The sequence below is a fragment of the Eptatretus burgeri genome, chromosome 17 (genome assembly GCF_056783735.1).
Source record: "Eptatretus burgeri isolate ZD-2024b chromosome 17, Ebu_testis_v1, whole genome shotgun sequence".
Classification (NCBI taxonomy): Eukaryota; Metazoa; Chordata; class Myxini; order Myxiniformes; family Myxinidae; genus Eptatretus; species Eptatretus burgeri.
This window is the reverse complement of record NC_140977.1, coordinates 6,020,080-6,039,978: the sequence shown is the minus strand read 5'-3', so window position 1 is coordinate 6,039,978 and position 19,899 is coordinate 6,020,080. Positions and strand designations below refer to the sequence as shown.

Here is a 19,899-nt window from a genome sequence, read left to right as displayed (position 1 = left end):
CACTTGGGTTTTATGGAGGATTGTATTGCGGCTGGTAAAATGGCCACTTGGGTTTAATGGAGCCTTGTATAGCGGCTGGTAAACCGGCCACTTGGGTTTAATGGAGGCTTGTATAGCGGCTGGTAAACCGGCCACTTGGGTTTAATGGAGGCTTGTATAGCGGCTGGTAAACCGGCCACTTGGATTTTATGGAGTTTGTATTGCGGCTGCTAAACTGGCCACTTGGGTTTTATGGAGGTTTGTATCGCGGCTGGTAAACCGGCCACTTGGGTTTTATGGAGGTTTGTATAGCGGCTGGTAAACTGGCCACTTGGGTTTAATGGAGGTTTGTATTGCAGCTGGTAAACCGGACATTTGGGTTTTATGGAGGTTTGTATAGCGGCTGGTAAACTGGCCACTTGGGTTTAATGGAGGTTTGTATGGCGGCTGGTAAACCGGCCACTTGGGTTTTATGGAGGTTTGTATAGCGGCTGGTAAACTGGCCACTTGGGTTTAATGGAGGTTTGTATAGTGGCTGGTAAACTGGTCACTGGGGTTTCATGGAGGCTTGTATCGCGGCTGGTAAACCGGCCACTTGTGTTTAATGGAGGTTTGTATAACGGCTGGTAAACCGGCCACTTGGGTTTTATGGAGGTTTGTATAGCGGCTGGTAAACCGGCCACTTGGGTTTAATGGAGGTTTGTATAGCGGCTGGTAAACCGGCCACTTGGGTTTAATGGAGGTTTGTATAGCGGCTGGTAAACCGGCCACTTGGGTTTTATGGAGGTTTGTATAGCGGCTGGTAAAGTGGTCACTTGGGTTTAATGGAGGTTTGTATAGCGGCTGGTAAAGTGGCCACTTGGGTTTAAGGGAGGCTTGTATCGCGGCTGGTAAACCGGCTACTCGGGTTTTATGGAGGTTTGTATAGCGGCTGGTAATCCGGCCACTTGGGTTTTATGTATGTTTGTATAGCGGCTGGTAAACTGGCCACTTGGGTTTAATTGAGGTTTGTATAGCGGCTGGTAAACCGGCCACTTGGGTTTAATGGAGGTTTGTATAGCGGCTGGTAAAGTGGTCACTTGGGTTTAATGGAGGTTTGTATAGCGGCTGGTAAAGTGGCCACTTGGGTTTAAGGGAGGCTTGTATCGCGGCTGGTAAACCGGCTACTCGGGTTTTATGGAGGTTTGCATAGCGGCTGGTAATCCGGCCACTTGGGTTTAACGGAGGTTTGTATAGCGGCTGGTAAATCGGCCACTTGGGCTTTATGGAGGTTTGTTTCGCGGCTGGTAAACTGGCCACTTGGGTTTTATGGAGGTTTGTATAGCGGTTGGTAAACCGGCCACTTTGGTTTAACGGAGGTTTGTATAGCAGCTGGTTAACTGGCCACTTGGGTTTTATGGAGGCACGATGCTTTATAGCTGCGAGGAGTTGTTGCCGGGTACCATGACGCCCCGTTTTGATACAACCCTGCTTCAAACGGATACCTGACCCACGCTTTTAAATGGAGTGGAGATGAAAGGGATCCCCACAGACATCACTCGCATACGTATCACCCCACGAACTTCGCCACACTCACTTTTGCATCGTGGGACTTTCCATGTTCATCTCCGCACACGTCCCACGCATTTCACTCCACTTATGCACACGGGCTGTCCTGCTGTGTTTCGCACACCACTCATTCACACGAGACACTCCATGGTTTTCTTTCTCCTTTGCTCTTTACATACCACACAATTTTCCCACGCCCACTCTCCCTCTTTTCATGCACACAGGCCGTCCGACTGCGTTCCTGCAGCTGCTTCCGGGGTCCTGCAAGCAACGCATCTCTCAGCACGCCGGATCTGACTCATCGACTGCCGTGGGAAAAATTTCAGACCAAATTTTTTTTCAATCCCTTTACTTGCTCCCCACACTCAGGGAATTTAGCTGGCGCGGAGAGTTTACCATTGATCGGATAAGATTATTTTTTTTTGTCCAACATGTCTGCGAGACCATGTGACTGATGATGTTGAAATCCATGCCATACATTATGAATATGATCCACTGCCCTTGGAGCATATATTTCCATCATGATGACGTCATCAGTCAGGTGGGGTGACATGCAGCCACTTTGGTTAAAAGAGAAATATTTTTAAAAATTATATCTCAGAAACTGCTGAAGCGATGAATGCGAAACTTTGCAGGTATGATCCACTACCCTTTCTCCATTTAATGTAATTTGTTTCACATCAATATGTTTAGTGGTTTTGGAGAAAAGGGTTTTTAAATTTTCGATTTTCATACTTACGTGGCTGCCAAATCATGTGACCGCACACGGGGGAATGTATTGGTCTCCTGAGCACGTCAATTAGTACCTCCGGAGCAATGGGCTGTACCCGAAGCCCTTTGCCCAAGGGCGAGGTCGTAACCTTATTTATAATATAACTGGTAGTAAATGGATTTCAGACATTATTTTGTTTCCATCTTCACTGTTATTTTATGCAGAATCATTTTGATGAGACGGAATGAATCGTAATTGAAGCTCCGCCAAACGTCTGCCTTCCCTTCCCCTCATCTCTCACTGCCTTCCCTTCCCCTCACCTCTCGCTGCCTTCCCTTCCCCTCTCGCTGCCTTCCCTTCCCCTCACCTCTCGCTGCCTTCCCTTCCCCTCACCTCTCACTGCCTTCCCTTCCCCTCACCTCTCGCTGCCTTCCCTTCCCCTCACCTCTCGCTGCCTTCCCTTCCCCTCACCTCTCACTGCCTTCCCTTCCTCTCACCTCTCACTGCCTTCCCCTCACCTCTCCCTGCCTTCCCTTCCCCTAACCTCTCACTACCTTCCCTTCCCCACTCGCTGCCTTCCCTTCCCCTCTCGCTGCCTTCCCTTCCCCTCTCGCTGCCTTCCCTTCCCTTCCCCCTCACCTCTCGCTGCCTTCCCTTCCCCCTCACCTCTCGCTGCCTTCCCTTTCCCTCACCTGTGCTGTGATGTGTGTGTGCTGTGTTTACACATATCGCTTATTTCTGGCCGAGAAAACCTGATGTAGGGCAATCAGCAAACGGAATGGATTTATTTTTCCGAATCCGTCCACGACGTTTTGAGATATTGTGCTCACAGACAGACAGACAGAGGTGAAACCATAACTTATGTCCACCTTCAGTGACGGGTATAACTTCATTCAGTAAATCTGATAACTCAGATGAAAATTTACATTAATCATCTTTTTGTGAAAATTTACATTAATCATCTTTTTGTGCACGAAATGGATCGTGTCACGTGGTACGAACGCACTCTGCCGGCGGCGATCGTCAAGCCACGTGTCTCGTCCACGCGTCACGGCGTCCACGCGATCGCTTCTGACGTCACGTGCTCGTCACACCAAACGTGTGGTATCGAGAGCTCGGGAGATCTGAAGTGCGATCGGAGCGACAACGTTCGGCTGTCTGTGCTTGTGTGCGTCATTCCGCACCATCCATCACGGGTAATGTATTGTCATATCTCGGCGACGCCTGAACCGATTGTAACCTAACTCGGTATGATATTAGTGTGGGTCAACCAACGTGTGATATGTGGCCAACAACGACCGGAGTCAAACGTCAAGGTCATCACAGGGCGAAAGATTACATTTCTAACAATAACTTTGGAATCAATAACGCCGGATTCTACGAATTAAGGCGCATCAAAAGTATCATTGACATTATTCTCCATGACGTCACGTTTTCCCAGAAATGACGTCAAAAGCGACGTTTTAACAAAAAAGGTGAAATGAGGGTGAACGCTGACGTCACGACGTAGAAGTACTTCCGCTAGACGGAGGAAATGACGTCAAATCGAGGAAATTTGACTTGATTTGAGGTATGTTTAAAAGGTATTTATCATATTAATACATTATATTTGGGGGGGGAAAAAAATATCAATGTCCGTTTAAACAAAGATACAGGGTTCTTTTTTAAAAGTCCGTCCATCTTTTTGAATTAAATGAAGATGTTTAAGGTATGGAATGGCGGCAGAAGCCGTTTTGATCTTCGAATAAAATTATATATATATATATAGTAAAACTTCTCGAAAATATATAATAGTACCATATGTCGAAGGAGCACACAAACAACAACAACCGCAACTCTCTGACGATCCGTTTTGGCGCGAGTTTCACTGTATGTCATTTTTCATCCTCATTGACATTTATACATCGATGTTCAACTTGTTTGTGAAGTGTAACATGCGATGTGTGTGGAGAAAATCCCGTCAGGGAAGAGATTGGGATCCGGGAGGGAAACACACGCGGCCGGTGTTAAATTAGAAACGTCGATGTTACACAAATGGACTCTCAGGGTGTTTTAAAATATTGTTATCTGATGTGGGTGGGGGCCAGTGGGGCCAGTGGGGCCAGTGGGGCCAGTGGGACCAGTGGGGCCAGTGGGACCAGTGGGACCAGTGGGGTGGCCTCTCTGAGTCGAAGGGTGGGGTGGGGGGCAGGAGGCTGGGGGTGGGGCTCTGAGGACCCCCGAACGGAGGCGTTGTTTCCACACGTGACAAGGAAGTTCCCGGATTGCCATCCGCTCCCCAGCTTCCACTCCGTGAAGTGGATTTAAAGTTCCGTCTCCAGCGAGAGGAAGAGCCATCGAACAAGTAAGTCGAGAGAGCATGAAATATGTCACCAGGTTAATAATTGTTTTAAAATACAATGTCGAGGCTCATGGAAGAGCGAAAAAATCCAACGGATCAGCACGTTTACCATGAGGACGAATCAGCACGTTTACCATGACTACGGATCAGCACGTTTACCATGACTACGGATCAGCACGTTTACCATGACTACGGATCAGCACGTTTACCATGACTACGGATCAGCACGTTTACCATGAGGACGGATCAGCACGTTTACCATGACTACGGATCAGCACGTTTACCATGACTACGGATCAGCACGTTTACCATGACTACGGATCAGCACGTTTACCATGAGGACGGATCAGCACGTTTACCATGACTACGGATCAGCACATTTTTCCATGAGAACGGATCAGCATGTTTACATCGAGGATGGATCAGCACGTTTACCATGATAACGGATCAGCACGTTTACCATGATAACGGATCAGCACGTTTACCATGATAACGGATCAGCACGTTTACCATGATAACGGATCAGCACGTTTACCATGAGAACGGATCAGCACGTTTACCATGAGGACGAATCAGCATGTTTACCATGAGAACGGATCAGCACGTTTACCATGAGGACGAATCAGCACGTTTACCATGACTACGGATCAGCACGTTTACCATGACTACGGATCAGCACGTTTACCATGACTACGGATCAGCACGTTTACCATGACTACGGATCAGCACGTTTACCATGAGGACGGATCAGCACGTTTACCATGACTACGGATCAGCACATTTTTCCATGAGAACGGATCAGCATGTTTACATCGAGGATGGATCAGCACGTTTACCATGATAACGGATCAGCACGTTTACCATGATAACGGATCAGCACGTTTACCATGATAACGGATCAGCACGTTTACCATGAGAACGGATCAGCACGTTTACCATGAGGACGAATCAGCATGTTTACCATGAGGACGGATCAGCATGTTTACCATGACTACGGATCAGCACGTTTACCATGACTAAGGATCAGCACGTTTACCATGAGGACGGATCAGCACGTTTACCATGAGGACGGATCAGCATGTTTACCATGAGGACGAATCAGCATGTTTACCATGACTACGGATCAGCACGTTTACCATGAGAACGGATCAGCACGTTTACCATGAGAACGGATCAGCACGTTTACCATGAGAACGGATCAGCACGTTTACCATGAGAACGGATCAGCACGTTTACCATGAGAACGGATCAGCACGTTTTTCCATGAGAACGGATCAGCATGTTCACATCGAGGATGGATCAGCACGTTTTTCCATGAGAACGGATCAGCACGTTTACCATGAGAACGGATCAGCACGTTTACCATGATAACGGATCAGCACGTTTACCATGAGAACGGATCAGCACGTTTACCATGAGAACGGATCAGCACGTTTACCATGAGGACGGATCAGCACGTTTACCATGAGAACGGATCAGCACGTTTACCATGATAACGGATCAGCACGTTGACCATGAGGACGGATCAGCACGTTTACAATGAGAACGGATCAGCACATTTACCATGAGGACGGATCAGCACGTTTACCATGAGAACGGATCAGCACGTTTACCATGAGGACGGATCAGCACGTTTACAATGAGAACGGATCAGCACGTTTACCATGAGAACGGATCAGCACGTTTACCATGAGAACGGATCAGCACGTTTACCATGAGGACGGATCAGCACGTTTACAATGAGAACGGATCAGCACGTTTACAATGAGAACGGATCAGCACGTTTACCATGAGAACGGATCAGCACGTTTACCATGAGAACGGATCAGCACGTTTACCATGAGAACGGATCAGCACGTTTACCATGAGAACGGATCAGCACGTTTACCATGAGAACGGATCAGCACGTTTACCATGAGAACGGATCAGCACGTTAACAATCAACAGCAGGGTTTAGTGACAAGATAGAGAGAGGGACACCGATAAATGAAGGGTGTAGCTTCGCTATAGAGGAGAAGTAGGGATGGGAGTGGACAAGATGGACACAGCTGCAAATTCCGGGAAGGACCAACTGGAAACTTACAAAGAGGTGGGGGTCAATCGAGAGGGGAGAAAATATCCGGTGTTTGCGTCTGGGGTATGAGAAGGCACGGAGGAGAATAGTGCTGTCTGTATGGGGGAAGGGGTCGATGGACAGAGCGTTTGGAGTGAGAGACTTCGACCCGTTCATGCTCCAGGGGATGGGGACTTGGGGTCACAGGGGTCAAAATAATTTATTTTTTAAAACACTCAAATTTTGATATTGTGTCATCCGTGGTGGAACTTTTTGCCGTCTTTCAAATTTGCTTTATGTGGAAGGCATCACCCTTCATGATCCTTCTGAGGCATCACCCTTCCCTTTATTTATAAATGGAAGGGTGATGCCTTAGTTCAGAGCAACTATAGGGAGGGGTCTGAAGTTGCTGGACCATCGAATGAACGTGGGAGAGAGAGGGTCATGGATAAATTGATGAGAGAGAGAGCGTGAAGATACATGAAATGCAATTTGGTTTCATGCCAGGAAGAGACACGACAGAGATAATTTATAAAGTTAGGCAATTACAGGAAAAAATATCTGGGAAAGAACAAACAACTGTACTTTATATCTGTGGATTTAGAGAAGGTGTTCAATAGGGTGCCTCAAGAAGAGGTGCAATGGTCCATGACAAAGTTACGTGTTGAGGATTGGTTAGTTCGGGTAGTCATGGCAATGTATGATGACTCAAAAACCTCTGTGAGGGTAAATGGAGTGCAGAGTGAGGATGTTGAAGTGAAAGTGGATGTTCATCAGGGGGTTCAGTCTTGAGGCTAATCCTGTTCATCATGGTTCTTGAAGCTGTATCACAGGAATTTAGAGGAGGCTCACCTTGGGAACTCCCGTTTGCTGATGACCTGGTCCCGATAGCCAACAGTGTGGAAGAGGTAATGGGTAAATATGCAGTAGAGAAGGAGGGTCTGGAGGCCAGAGGACTGAAAGTTAATACAGGGAAAACAAAAGTACTGATTAGTGATGCGGGAGAAGGAAGTGTGGAAAAAAGAGGGAGGTGGCCCTGTGCTGTCTGTAGAAGAGGTGCAGGTAGCAATTCAATATTGTGTAAATCCTGCAACTGCTGTGTGCACAATAGGTGTTGTGGCATGAGGGGTAGACTGCAGGTGGTTCCTGATTTCAAATGTGCTGTTTGCGCAGATAAAGAAGTGGCTCCAGTTGGAGCAGAAATGGTTCGTTTATGGGAATATATCTCTGGAATGTGGAGATAAATTCTGTTACCTTGGTGATTTGATTAGTGCAGGTGGTGGTGGAGAAGCAGTCGTGAATGCAAGAATTAGAAGTGGCTGGAGAAAGTTCAGGGAGTTGTTACCCCGAATGACATAAAAAGGGACCTCTCTCCGATTGAAGGGAAAACTCTATGTAGCTTGCGTTTGAAGCGTGATGTTGTATGGTAGTGAAACGTGGGTGATCAAGAAGGAGGATGAATGGAGGTGTGAACGAAATGGAATGAGAATGGTGACTGGTGATGTGGATGTGTGATGTGATACTGAAGGATATGAAACCAAATGTGGAATTAAGAGACAGGTTAGGTATAGAAAGCATTAGTGAGGTTCTGCGTCGGGGTAGGTTGAGATGGTTCGGACATGTGGAAAGGATGGGGGTGGGCAGCTGCGTGAAGAGGTGTATAAATATGAATGGAAGAAGAGCTGGAGGCCATCTGAGGAAAACATGAGATGTGTTGTTGAGTAGGGATTTGCGATGGTGCGGCATCGATTTCGCTCCAGTTACCTCCGCTACCGAAGGTGAATGGAGATTATGTTTTTCACTGCATTTATTATTTGTGAAATCGGAAGATTTTTTTAGCTCACCTGGACTTCGTCAGGTGAGCTTAAGCGATGGAGCAGTGTCCGCAGGTAGGTGAGCGAGTCCGTCCGGAAACACTTCAGTCATTATCGCTTGAACCAAACACGATTTTGATGAAACTTGGCCACAACCTTCAACAACTTTGTCGAATTTCTAAAATCCTCAGTTTTCATCCGACTGATTTGAAATTTGAAGAGGATTTGCATATTTGTTCATTGAATTCAACCACCAATTTATTTTTAAGGTCAAAATTTGTTTGATGGATTTTGCAAGTAAAAAGCGGTGCACAACATCTTTCTTGTTTGTTTATCTGTTTGTGTGTGAGTCCGTGAGCAGGATATATCAAAAAGCTATGGACGAAACTTGGTGGATGAGTTGATATGGTGACAAGAACAAGCCGATTAGATTCTAGTTAAGGTGCGGTTGCAGATCCGGCATATCATTGGGATACAAAACGTAACCTGTTCAATTTGGTGGACGTATGTGCTCTATTGAATGTCGTTATAGTTTATCGATGAAATTCCTTTGTTGCGTTCTGCAGCTCCTTGCATTTTGATCAGAGCGAACAATCATGGGGACGCAATAAGCCTTTCTTTCCTCGAGTTGTCACTGCAAACATTGCCTGATGTTCCCTTTCTGTAATATAACGATTTGCTGATTGACAGGCATCTACGTCCCTGTAACCTGTAATGACTTGTTTTGTGAACTATTTGTTTGAGTCTCTCCAGAGATGGAGTAGAGATTATAACCCTTGCGTGTATGATCCATGACATAACGCAAAACAATTCTTTCATTCTATTTAGTTTCCACCCGTGGGGAAGCGAAGCTGCAAGCCCCCCCGTGATGTCGGCTGCATAATTTCTACGACAGTGGCGAGAGGATCTCATTCCTCCTCCAAGCCACCAAACTGCTGCCATATAGGACAACTTGCAAGCCTGAGGTCTCGTGTGTCGAGAAGAAGCTGAAGCTGTGCTCGCTATCAAGATTTCTTCTGATGCTGTGCGTCACCTGGTTACATTGGTGGGTCATAAGGTAAGGAGTGTTTAACAGACTGTGTTACTATTGTTCCTTACTCTTGAAGCCACCTCTTTTACACCGTATTAATTGTTCCCTAAAAGCCTGGCGTTGGCTTAGCGGTGAGGGTGGTGGCTTGGGATCCAAGAGTCCTGAGTTCGAGCCCCGTTTGCTGCTGAATTAACACCAGGGGGTTGCCTCGGCCTGGCATCCTTCCGAGGTCGGCGAAATGAGCACCAATATACTGGTAATAGGGGCACTGCATCAGCGGCATAGCTGCGCCCCTAACCAATGATGCAACCAGCAGCCAAAAAGGGAGCACACGATGGGAATTGCTCCCTGTATTTCACTTCCTGCTTCAATGTGGGCAAGCCAATCAGAAAGCTGAAAGTAAGCCGTGATTTCAATGATGGTGTCGAGAAGAGATCTTCGCTGATAGTAGGCCCAAAAGTTTGAGGGATTAACATCTTCAGCGATTTGTTAAGGAACTAGATGGGATGGTTCGTTACATAGATGGTCCTTTCAGTTAGAGTGAGAGTGAGTGTGAGATTTATCAGGATCGAAAGACACATTCCAGGTGTTGGACAAGCTTGTGATTCTATCAACGTCGGCAGAGAATGAAGAGACTGCTGCCTGCCTAACTGAAGGATGAGAGATGCTACGCCAGATGGTGGAATAATCAGTGAAAAAAGGTGAAGGATGAGGGTGTAAAATGGCGACCTGTCAGAAGGAAAAGCCCTTTATTCCCCTCCTCCACCCTCTCCATCCCACGAGCGGGAGGTCCTCTAGACTCGTAGTCATGTCTGGCAAAACGATTGGTTCGAAACCGGATTTCAAAACCACACCGACACGACTGCTATTGGTTTGACGAATAAATGGAGCAAAGTTTATGATGTAAAAGTACTAACAAAATGGCACCCATAAAAAGTACACCACACATGTTTGGCAAGTAACTACATTGAACGCCACAAGCTTAGAATTTTGTCCAACTTGCCTCGGTTATAAAAAAAACAAAAAACACATTTTGCATTTCTTTGCTGGAGAATTGTCGTGTCCAGGTCATTTAACACCGACGCTGGACGGATGGGCCGAACAGGCTTTTCCACTCCCGCAGACTGCGCTTAACTAATGGCGGGTTTGCACCCATGAGAACTGAGAGACACGAGAACCTTAACTTTGTAAAAGAAAAGAGTTTATTCCCGAACCATGGAGCTAAATCGGGGAATGGTGATCGCGAGGAGACGGCGGGTTGGGATTGGGAAGAAAGGGGGGGGGACACAGAATCAATAATCAATAATTATGTACAATGGGAATAAAATAAATTTAAAGAAACTAAGGCGCCTCACACCAGATTTAATCACAGACAAGTCTGAAGACGACGATGGTTCACGAGCGGTATTTGATGATGTAGATTGTTTCAGAAGTCAAGGATGAGACAAGGTGATAATTTTTGACCAAGTTATAAAAATGATCAACATGATGTGGTACGAGTGACGGGTTATTAGCTGCAAAATGTCGAAAACCCGATTTCGTTCAACAACTTTCAAAATTTGACCTTTGCATAACTTTTAAAGGTCACAAAACAATGTTGTGGACATTAAAATAAGGAAACAGGATACGTGCTATAGCTTAATGGAGTTAGTTCGTCGAAGAAGGTCGAAAACCCGGTTAGATTCCCACAACTTTGAAAATTTGACCTTTGTGAACTTTAAAGGTCAAAGGTCAAGGATTATGACCTTTGGTGCAAAACTTCCTCTGGAACATTCCAGGAACAATATAACGTCATATAGGCTTTATGGCATTTCGCACTCCTCGGATTATCCATACTTTGATGAAATCAGCTTAAAAACAAACTTGAAGGGGGCGCCACGGACAAGGTGTTCGAGATAGAGCAAAATGGTTTCAAGACTGAAGGTGGAGAATGACCTCAAGATTATGCATAAAAAATATTGTCATCCGAGCTCTCAAAGTTTGGGCGGTCGTATGATTTTTATGTCATAATTCACAATTTTCTAAGTTCGTGACCTTGTGACTTTGACCTTGGGACGAAAATGAAAAATCAAGCTCCGTGGGGCTATGCAGGTGCCATTGGGCGAACCAAATACCGAAACCCCTGTCAGATTCGACAAACCCCCTAGGAGAAGATGCAAATTGAAATCGGCTACCCCCTAAAAACACTTGTTTTTTGGGCGTGGCTCCACCCATAATGGGCGCACCACGCCCATTTTCAGGAAAACACAACTCGATCATGATATAAACCTCCCACCAAGATTTTATCAGGATCGGATCAAAACCCACGGAGCTATGCTCGGGACAGACAGACAGACAGACAGACACACACACACAACAATAACGAATATAGTGGTCACTTATTTTTTTCGTGAAAATATTTTTTCGTGAACCAACAGTAAAGGGGCAAAACCGGGGGACTCAGCTCTGATGGTAATGGTTGGAAGGATGGGTGTGGACTGTGGAGCATCCACGAACAAGTAATGAAGAGGTGATTGGCAAGATGATGAGACTGGCAGGACGAACAGACACAGGGCAACGAAAACGGGTAGAGGCAGGCAGGATGACCTCCTCTCCTCTCCTCAGGGACGATTCTCCCCCGAATTCACAATCCTCTCCGTCAGTTCTCAGAACTCTTTTCTCCTTAGACTCATATCTATCTCTATCTCTATCTCTGTCTCTCTCGTCTCTCTCTTCTCCTCCCACCTTCTCCCTGGGCAACGCTCTGCCCCTTGAAGGCGTCTTTAGCTTTGCCCCTCGAAGGCGTCTATAGCTCTGCCCCTCAAAGTCGTTTACAGCTCCACCCCTCTCTCTTGCAAAGTCTTCTGGCATCCCCCCTTCCTCCTCCCTGGTAGAGGTTTACATAGGGGTTATACGCACCATTTCTTTAACCATAAACCCCAATTAATTATTACCACACACCACCCCCTGTAAGGTGCACATTTAAACAAGACGATCCTTAAGCTGACATGTCCCTTCTTATTACATCGAGATCCATGACTCGTACACTGACCATGCTATCTGTTATATGGGAATGTCTAACCCTCCCCTCTCCCTCCACAAAAGTAACAGCATTATGTATTAAAAAAAAAACATTTCCTATCCAGTTCAACATTGCTGGTGCATCATAACTTTTTCACGATTGCGTTTAAAGCCATTTGAGAAAGTAAGAACATATGATTGCTTGTGTAAGTGAGATGAGGCATGATGTGGTGTGATGGGCCCAAACCACACTTTCCTTCATTGGAGTTTGCCCGTGCAGTACGTTATGGAACATCGGAACACCGAACAACCTCGTGTTTAGGGTAACTATTAGAGCAAGCAAATATTTCGAATTTCCACCATGCGCGTTTTCCAGTGTCCCTTCAATGTGGGTATAAGTTAGTTAGTTTATAAGTTAGAAACGCCTGATTGTGGGTATTTGTGAGCAACTTTATATTAAAGACTATTGTCTTCACTTATTAAATACTTATTGTTACGGATCTGGTGTCGGGGGTAAAATGGGGGATCAATTAAAATAGTTATTTCATAGTGCGTGTTATCGTAAATGTGGTGCAGTTGCCATAAATTATAAAATGTGTCGAGCACGTGTTACGAAAGATCTTTCCCCCCATGCCCCAGTGTCTGTTTCTAAACTCCATCTTCCCCTCCATTAATTCATAAACCTTCCTCATCGTATATCAGTCTTTATGTAGAATTTTATTTCGCTTACAGCGAATCGGTGTGGCCCACGAGCACGATCACAGGGTCATCGCGAGGCCATCGGATGGGCTGATAAAACATAAATCAACATCTGTCATTATGTGGAATACGTCTCACTTGCCCACCACTGAGCATGTGCAAGGGACAGTTTGGGTCTAATGAAAGTCCACGCACGCGTTGCGGTTCTCTTCTGTCCTGTGGCCCTGATTGGTTCGTGGCTTGCTGCTGCTCGTTGTTGGAGAGTTCCTCCTGGTTCAAGTTTGTGGTTGGTTCTGGCATGCAAGGCGCATTGAGGACAAGTCGCGCCCCAGACCGCGACGCACCCGAAAGAGGACACACATATATCTATACCCTCCCCCCAGACCAAAAGTGAGCATTGCCATGCGGGACAGGCTTCATTTGTCTCGTCTTCTCCCTTCTTTGTGCCATGTTTCCCGAATGAAAGAGATAAGGCATATTTGATCAGCCATCTTGGTTTTGGGGCGTGTGCGTGTAATTTATTCATTGCTATTTGTTACGGTCTGTGATCGGCGCCATGCAGCTGTGTTCTTCTTCCTCTGTTTTTCTCCCGATAATATATGCTCTCTTTTTCATGAAACCTTGCGTGGTGGTTGGGATCAGGATCCATAGCACTTCGTAAATTGGATTATTAACCAGTTCGATGGGCAGATTGGGTCCGCATATAAGCTCCTCAATGCAGAACATCAACAAGCTTTAGTTGGCTATCCTGTCAGTGTCCCACTGGATCGATGTGTTCGGAGACGCCAGTTCGTGCAAAATTAACCTGGCAGGCATGGAGATATTTTCGTCCCATACTTGCCGAGCGGCATGGCACTCATTGAAGACTGCACAAGCGCGCAATGTATTGATCTATCTCAAATCGACAAAAGCCCGTGTCAATTTGACAAGGAGCTCCTTGTAAGCCAACGGCCATCCATATCTGGTGCCCAACTGTGTCTGCGGATGTCCTCCTGCAGTCGGGTACCTCTTTCGAGGAGGTTGGTGGCAGGATTTGCACTTCAGCCACCGTAAAACACTTACAAAGATTAGGTATGGGAGCATGTGGTGGAGCAGCGCGTCGCTGCGTCCGCTTACCGTCGGTACTCCAGGAGCCTCGGTCTGGCCATCATCCCCATATCCTTGAGATGCCAATCAACCTGCTGAAACCACGACACACGCGGTCATCCCGTTGGCCTTCTCCACTCATGAGGCTCCCTCACTGAGAGAATCTGGTGAGCAGGATCAGCATAAGGAAATCGAACCACATGTGCATACAGCCGCAACTGACGCTCACAGACTATACAGATAACAAATCTCATTTCAGTCTCTCTCAGAAACCGCTAAGCCTGGTGTTTGCTTCGCAGCGAGGGTGGCTGGCTTGGGATCTTAGGGTCCTGAGTTCGAGCCCCGTTGGCTGCTGAATTAACACCAGGTGGGGTTGAATCGGCCCATCATGTTTCTGAGGTCGGCAAAATGAGTTCCAGTGTACTCGTAGAGGGGAGCAGCATCAGCGGCGTAGCCGCACTTCCAAGAAATGACAGCTACCCGGCAGCCAAGCTGCCATACACGGGAACAGAACAGAAGCAACCGCTTGTTGAACACAGTCTGACCAGCATTAGCCAAGGATTCTTCAAAGAGATCTGGTACCGAAGGAGTTAACTGTTTGTCTCAGATCCTTTGTCAGAGTCTGAGTTTCACATCCGTAGAGCAAGACTGAAAGCAACAAGCACCTGAAAACTCAGACTTTCGTCCTCTTGCATCGGAACCGACAGTGCCACATCCCATGATACAGTGAATCCACGACTCCCCAAGCCTGACCCAGTCGTCTATTGACCTGTAGCTCACAACCTGTGGAGACATGAATATCACTGCCAAGGAAAGTGAATCTTTCTGTGACCTCAACATCCTCACTACAAATAGGAACAGACTAGATGGCAGCATCCAAGATGTCATTGAAAGCCTGGATCTTTGTTTTAACCCAGGAAACCCGTAGTCCCAGCGGCTCCGTTTCCTTATTCAGTACCTCGTGGGCCCCTACAAGGACATCCAGTGTTTCCGCAAGAATGACTGCATCATCTGCAAAATCAAGGTCAGAGATCTTGACATTCCCAAAAGATACACCGCAGACTTGACCTCTCCGACATCCTTCTCCAAAATCCAGTCCATGCAAATGTTAAAGAGTGTCGGGGCCAGTACACACCCCTGACAAACTCCAGTAACAACTGGAAATAAGTTGGAGATGGAACCACCACACCTCATAGCACTCTCTGTACCAGAGTATACTGTAGTTCAGAAATCAGATTGATCAACAATGGTGGCACCCCGTGAAGACTGAGAATCCTCCAGAGGGAATCCTGATTCACTGAATCAAATGCTTTGCGGAGATCAACATAGGCTATAAGCAGCCCCTACCGAAGCTCTCTGCGTTCGGTGAGGACCGGGAGAGCAAGGATACAGTCAATCTTTGATTCTTTGGTGTAAAGCTCGACTGCTCCGGGTGCCGGTGATCAAGTGGATGGCGGCGAACCCAATGAAGAATGATCCTCGCAAATATCTTGCCCAGCACTGAGAGCAGCGTCACCTCTCTGTACTTGTTGCATTCCTGGTGATCACCCTTCCCTTTCTAGAGAGGGACAACAAGGCCCATTTTCCATTCAGTTGGGATGATGCCTGTGTTCCAAGCAGAGCACAGAACTGCATGCAATGATACCATTACAGCATTTCCACCAGCCTTGAGAAGTTGAGCATGGATGCCACAGATCCCTGGAGCTTTACCTCCTTTCAACTGGTTCACCTGTGTTTCCACAAATGAAGGCGGTTCACACTTGATTAGAGGCTCAGCAATGAGGATAGTTATACCCCTTGGAGGAAGGGACGGGCTTGGAGGAATGCAACGCACAAATTACTCTGTAAGCAAGATGAGAATCACTCGTCCCCTTCACAGATTCCTCGAACATCGGCCTCCTTGTTTGCCCTCAGCGCACGTGCAGTTTTACGCCTCAGCTCCATGAACAGCTCAGGTCTGCCATTAAGCCCTGCCCTGCAACTCTGGTGAATGGTATTCAGTATCACTTGGGAGACAAAGTTAATCTTTGCCTGGCGGTGGGTTCCAAGACATCCGCCCGCAACATCAAGGATGTTAGTCTTGAAGGCACTCCACAACTCTTCAGGATTACCTAGCACCCAGACCCCCCAAATCCCCACTCTGTTCACAAACTCCTCAGCCTGTTCACAAACTCCTCAGCTACTCTCTCATCCTTGAGCTTGCAAATATCCAGCCGAGGCTGGGATGGTACCATTTTCCCGGAATTAAGATGCAACTTCAGAGTTGCTACAACAAATCTGTGATCGGTTTTGAGGATCTGAGCACTCCAGTGGACCCTGCAGTTCTGGATCATCCTCCAGCGACCATCAACGAGCACATGGTCAATCTCCTATGCTCCACCACCAGCATTGGAATACCAAATCCAGCGATGTGCTTGTGGGCACTGAAACCATCAACGAGCCACCTTAATTCCATGACTTCTTGCAAAGTCAAGGAACTTAATGCTATTCTGGTTCACAGTTCCAGACCCTTGGGGATCGACACATGTCCCATAGCCATCCTGACCAGTGCCAGTCAATGCAATGAAATCCCCCAAGACGAGAAGAGTATCTCCTCTGGGGAACTTCGTCTCAGATCCTTTGATCAACCACAGACTCGAGCATGGCAGAGAGTGCCTCCTTTACAGTGAGGTGACTCGCAACAGTCAGAGCATATATCGAGACCAGGGAAACGACACCCAAGAATTGACAAATTCTCAGTCTCATAACACGCTAGTTGACCAGTGTTCCCTCAATTATCATGGGAGTCAACTTATTGGACACATCTACAGCAACTCTTTGGGCATGGTAACCATCAGAGCGACCAGACCAGTAGTAGGTGTAACAACCCGCCATGATCACACCACTCTCCGGTCTCCGAACCTTAGAGAGTGCTGCAATGCCGATGTTCCAGCGCTGGAGCTCAGGTGATCGCAGAGACAGGTGATCATCTTACATATACAAAATGCAAAGAAAACTAAAAAACCCCTTTGTAGGAGTACCTCCTGTGCAGCTGCCCTTTACAAGGAACCTCACCGGATGACGGCATGGGGGTAAAGCCTTCAGGACCCCCATTCTTTGATAATAGGAGGAAAATCATGGGGTAACTTTCCTGGGTCAGATTGCGGTGGTGTGTGTCGGGTGGTGCTGAGGTGTTGCCCACTGAATGGCGGTTTCCTCGGGTTAATCTGAGGTGGTTCCTTCAGGTGGGTGTCTGGAATGTCCTATCGCTAACAGAGGATAATCGCCTGTCTCTACTGTCATCTGAGCTCCAGCATTTGGACATCGGCATTGCAGCACTCCCTGGGGTTCAGAGACCGGATAGTGTTGAGATCATGGCGGGTGGTTACACCTACTACTGGTCTTGTCGCTCTGATGGCTACCATACCCAAGGGCTTGCTGCAGTTGTGTCCAATAAGCTGACTCCAATGATATTTATGGTAACACCATTCAACGAGGGTATTATGGGATTGAAGATTTCTCACTACTTCAGTGTCATTTCCCTGGTCTCTGTATATGCTCCAAATGAGGAAAGCGATCGCACTGTGAAGGAGGCATTCTATGCCGTGCTCAAGTCTATGGTTGATCTGTGCCCCAGACGAGATGCTGTTCTCGTCTTGGGGAATTTCAATGCATCGACTGGAACTGATAGGGATGGCTATGAGACATGTTGGTCCCCATGGGTCTGGAACTGTGAACCAGAATAGCACTAAGTTCCTTGACTTTGCAAGAAGTCGTGGATGTAGGATGGCTGCTTCACGGTTTCAGCGCCCACAGGCTCATCGCTGGACTTGGTATTCCAATGCTGATGTTGTGGCAAAGGAGATTGACCATGTGCTCGTTGACGGTCGCTGGAGGATGAACCAGAACTGCAGGGTCGACCGAATTGCTCAATTCCTCAATACTGACCACAGGCTTGTTGTAGCAGCTCTGAAGTTTCAGCTTAAATCCAGGAGAATGGTACCATCCCAGCCTAGGATGGATGTTGGCAAGCTCAAGGATGAGAGGGTAGCTGAGGAGTTTGCGAACAGGCTGAGTGGGGATTTGGGTGGCCTTTGTGTTTAGGGGAATCCTGAAGACTTGTGGAGTGCCTTCAAGACTACCTCCTTGATTTTGCTGGAGGATGTCTTGAAACCCACCGTTAGGCGAAGAAGAACTTTGTCTCCCAAGTGACACTGAATACCATTCACCAGAGTTGCAGGGCCAGGCTTAATGGCAGTGCTGAGCTGTTCAGGGAGATGAGTCATCAAACTGTACGTCTGCTGAGGGCAGACAAGGAGGCTTATATGCGGGGAATCTGTGAAGGGGTAGAGCACCACCTGCAGTCAAATGTTTCTCATCCTGCTTTCAGAGGAATTTGTGCATTCCTTTACTCCAAGCCCGTCCCTCGGTGTACTGCAGTTAGAATGGAGGGTGGTGGGCTCTTGACAGAGGAGTCCGAAGTGAAGGCCCGCTTGGCCAGTTACTTTGAGTGGCTGTACGAGGATAACCCACGAGCTGTTGAGTTGGACATCAGGGGTGTAACTATCCCTATTGCTGACCCTCCAATCAACTGTGAACCACCTTCATTTATGGAAGATTAGGAGGCTGCAGTGAACCAGTTGAAAAGGGGTAAAGTTCCTGGGGTCTGTGGCATCCATGCTAAACTTCTCAATGCTGGTGGAAATGCTGAACTCATGTCATTGCATACAGTTCTTTACTCAGTCTGGAACAGAGGCATCATCCCATCTGACTGGAAGAGGGGCCTTGCCCACCCCTCTCTGGAAAGGGAAGGGTGATCGCCAGAACTGCATCAGCTACCGAGGGGTGACACTGCTCTCAGTACCCGGCAAGGTCTTTGCTCGGATAATTCTTGATTGGGTTCCCAACTATCTGCTTGAGAAACAGTGCCCAGAGCAGTCGGGCTTTGCACAAAAGACGTCAACGATTGACCGTATCCTTGCTCCTTGAGTCTTCACCAAACGCAGACGATAGTTTTGGCAGGTGACCTGCTCTCCGCAAAGCTTTCGATCCGGTGAATCGAGATGCCCTCTGAAGGATTTTCGGTCTTCTTAGAATGCCACCAAAGCTGTTCAACCTGATTTCTGAACTATACTCTGGTACTGATTGCTGTGAGCTGTGGTGGTTCCATCACTGACTTATTTCCAGTTGTTGCTGGAGTTTGTCTGGGGTGTGTACTGGCCCCCACACCTTTCAGCGCTCGTTTGCACTGGATTCTGCGGAGGATGTCGGAGAGATCAAGTTGTGGTGCATTGTTTGGGAATGTCAAAATCTCTGATCTTGATTTCACAGATGATTCAGTCATCTTTGCAGAGATGCTGGATATCCTTTATGGAGGGCCTCGAGGCACTGAATGAAGAGTTGGAGCTGCTGAGATTACGGGTTTCCTGGATCAAAATTAAGATCCAGGCTTTCAGTGACATCTTGGATGTGACTATCTTATCTGTACTTCTCTGTGGTGAGGATGTTGAGGTCATTGAGATTCACTTACCTTGGCAGTGATATTCATGCCTCCGCATGTTGTGAGCCAGAGTTCAATAGACAACTGGGTCGAGCCTGGAGAGTCGAGGATTCATTTGATCATGGGGTGTGGTGCTGTCGTTACTGATGCAGCAAGAC

At 47.2% G+C, this 19,899-nt stretch overlaps 1 protein-coding gene across 15 annotated transcripts in view; it reads left to right on the top strand.

Moving 5' to 3' along the window:
* Positions 1-3,315: 3,315 nt before the first annotated feature.
* LOC147009171 (nucleotide-binding oligomerization domain-containing protein 2-like) overlaps positions 3,316-19,899 on the top strand; it is a 60,263-nt gene continuing 43,679 nt past the window's right edge. For 11 of the 15 annotated variants that reach the window (XR_015052979.1, XR_015052978.1, XR_015052980.1 and 8 more), the window contains exons 1-2: positions 4,447-4,583; positions 9,276-9,504. The gene's annotated coding sequence lies outside the window, so the exon portion shown is untranslated. Of the gene's footprint in view, positions 3,436-3,788; positions 3,810-4,040; positions 4,109-4,446; positions 4,584-8,797; positions 8,890-9,275; positions 9,505-19,899 lie in introns of those variants that run through there. The other 4 variants (XM_085862737.1, XM_085862738.1, XM_085862740.1 and 1 more) reach the window with 4 other exon arrangements.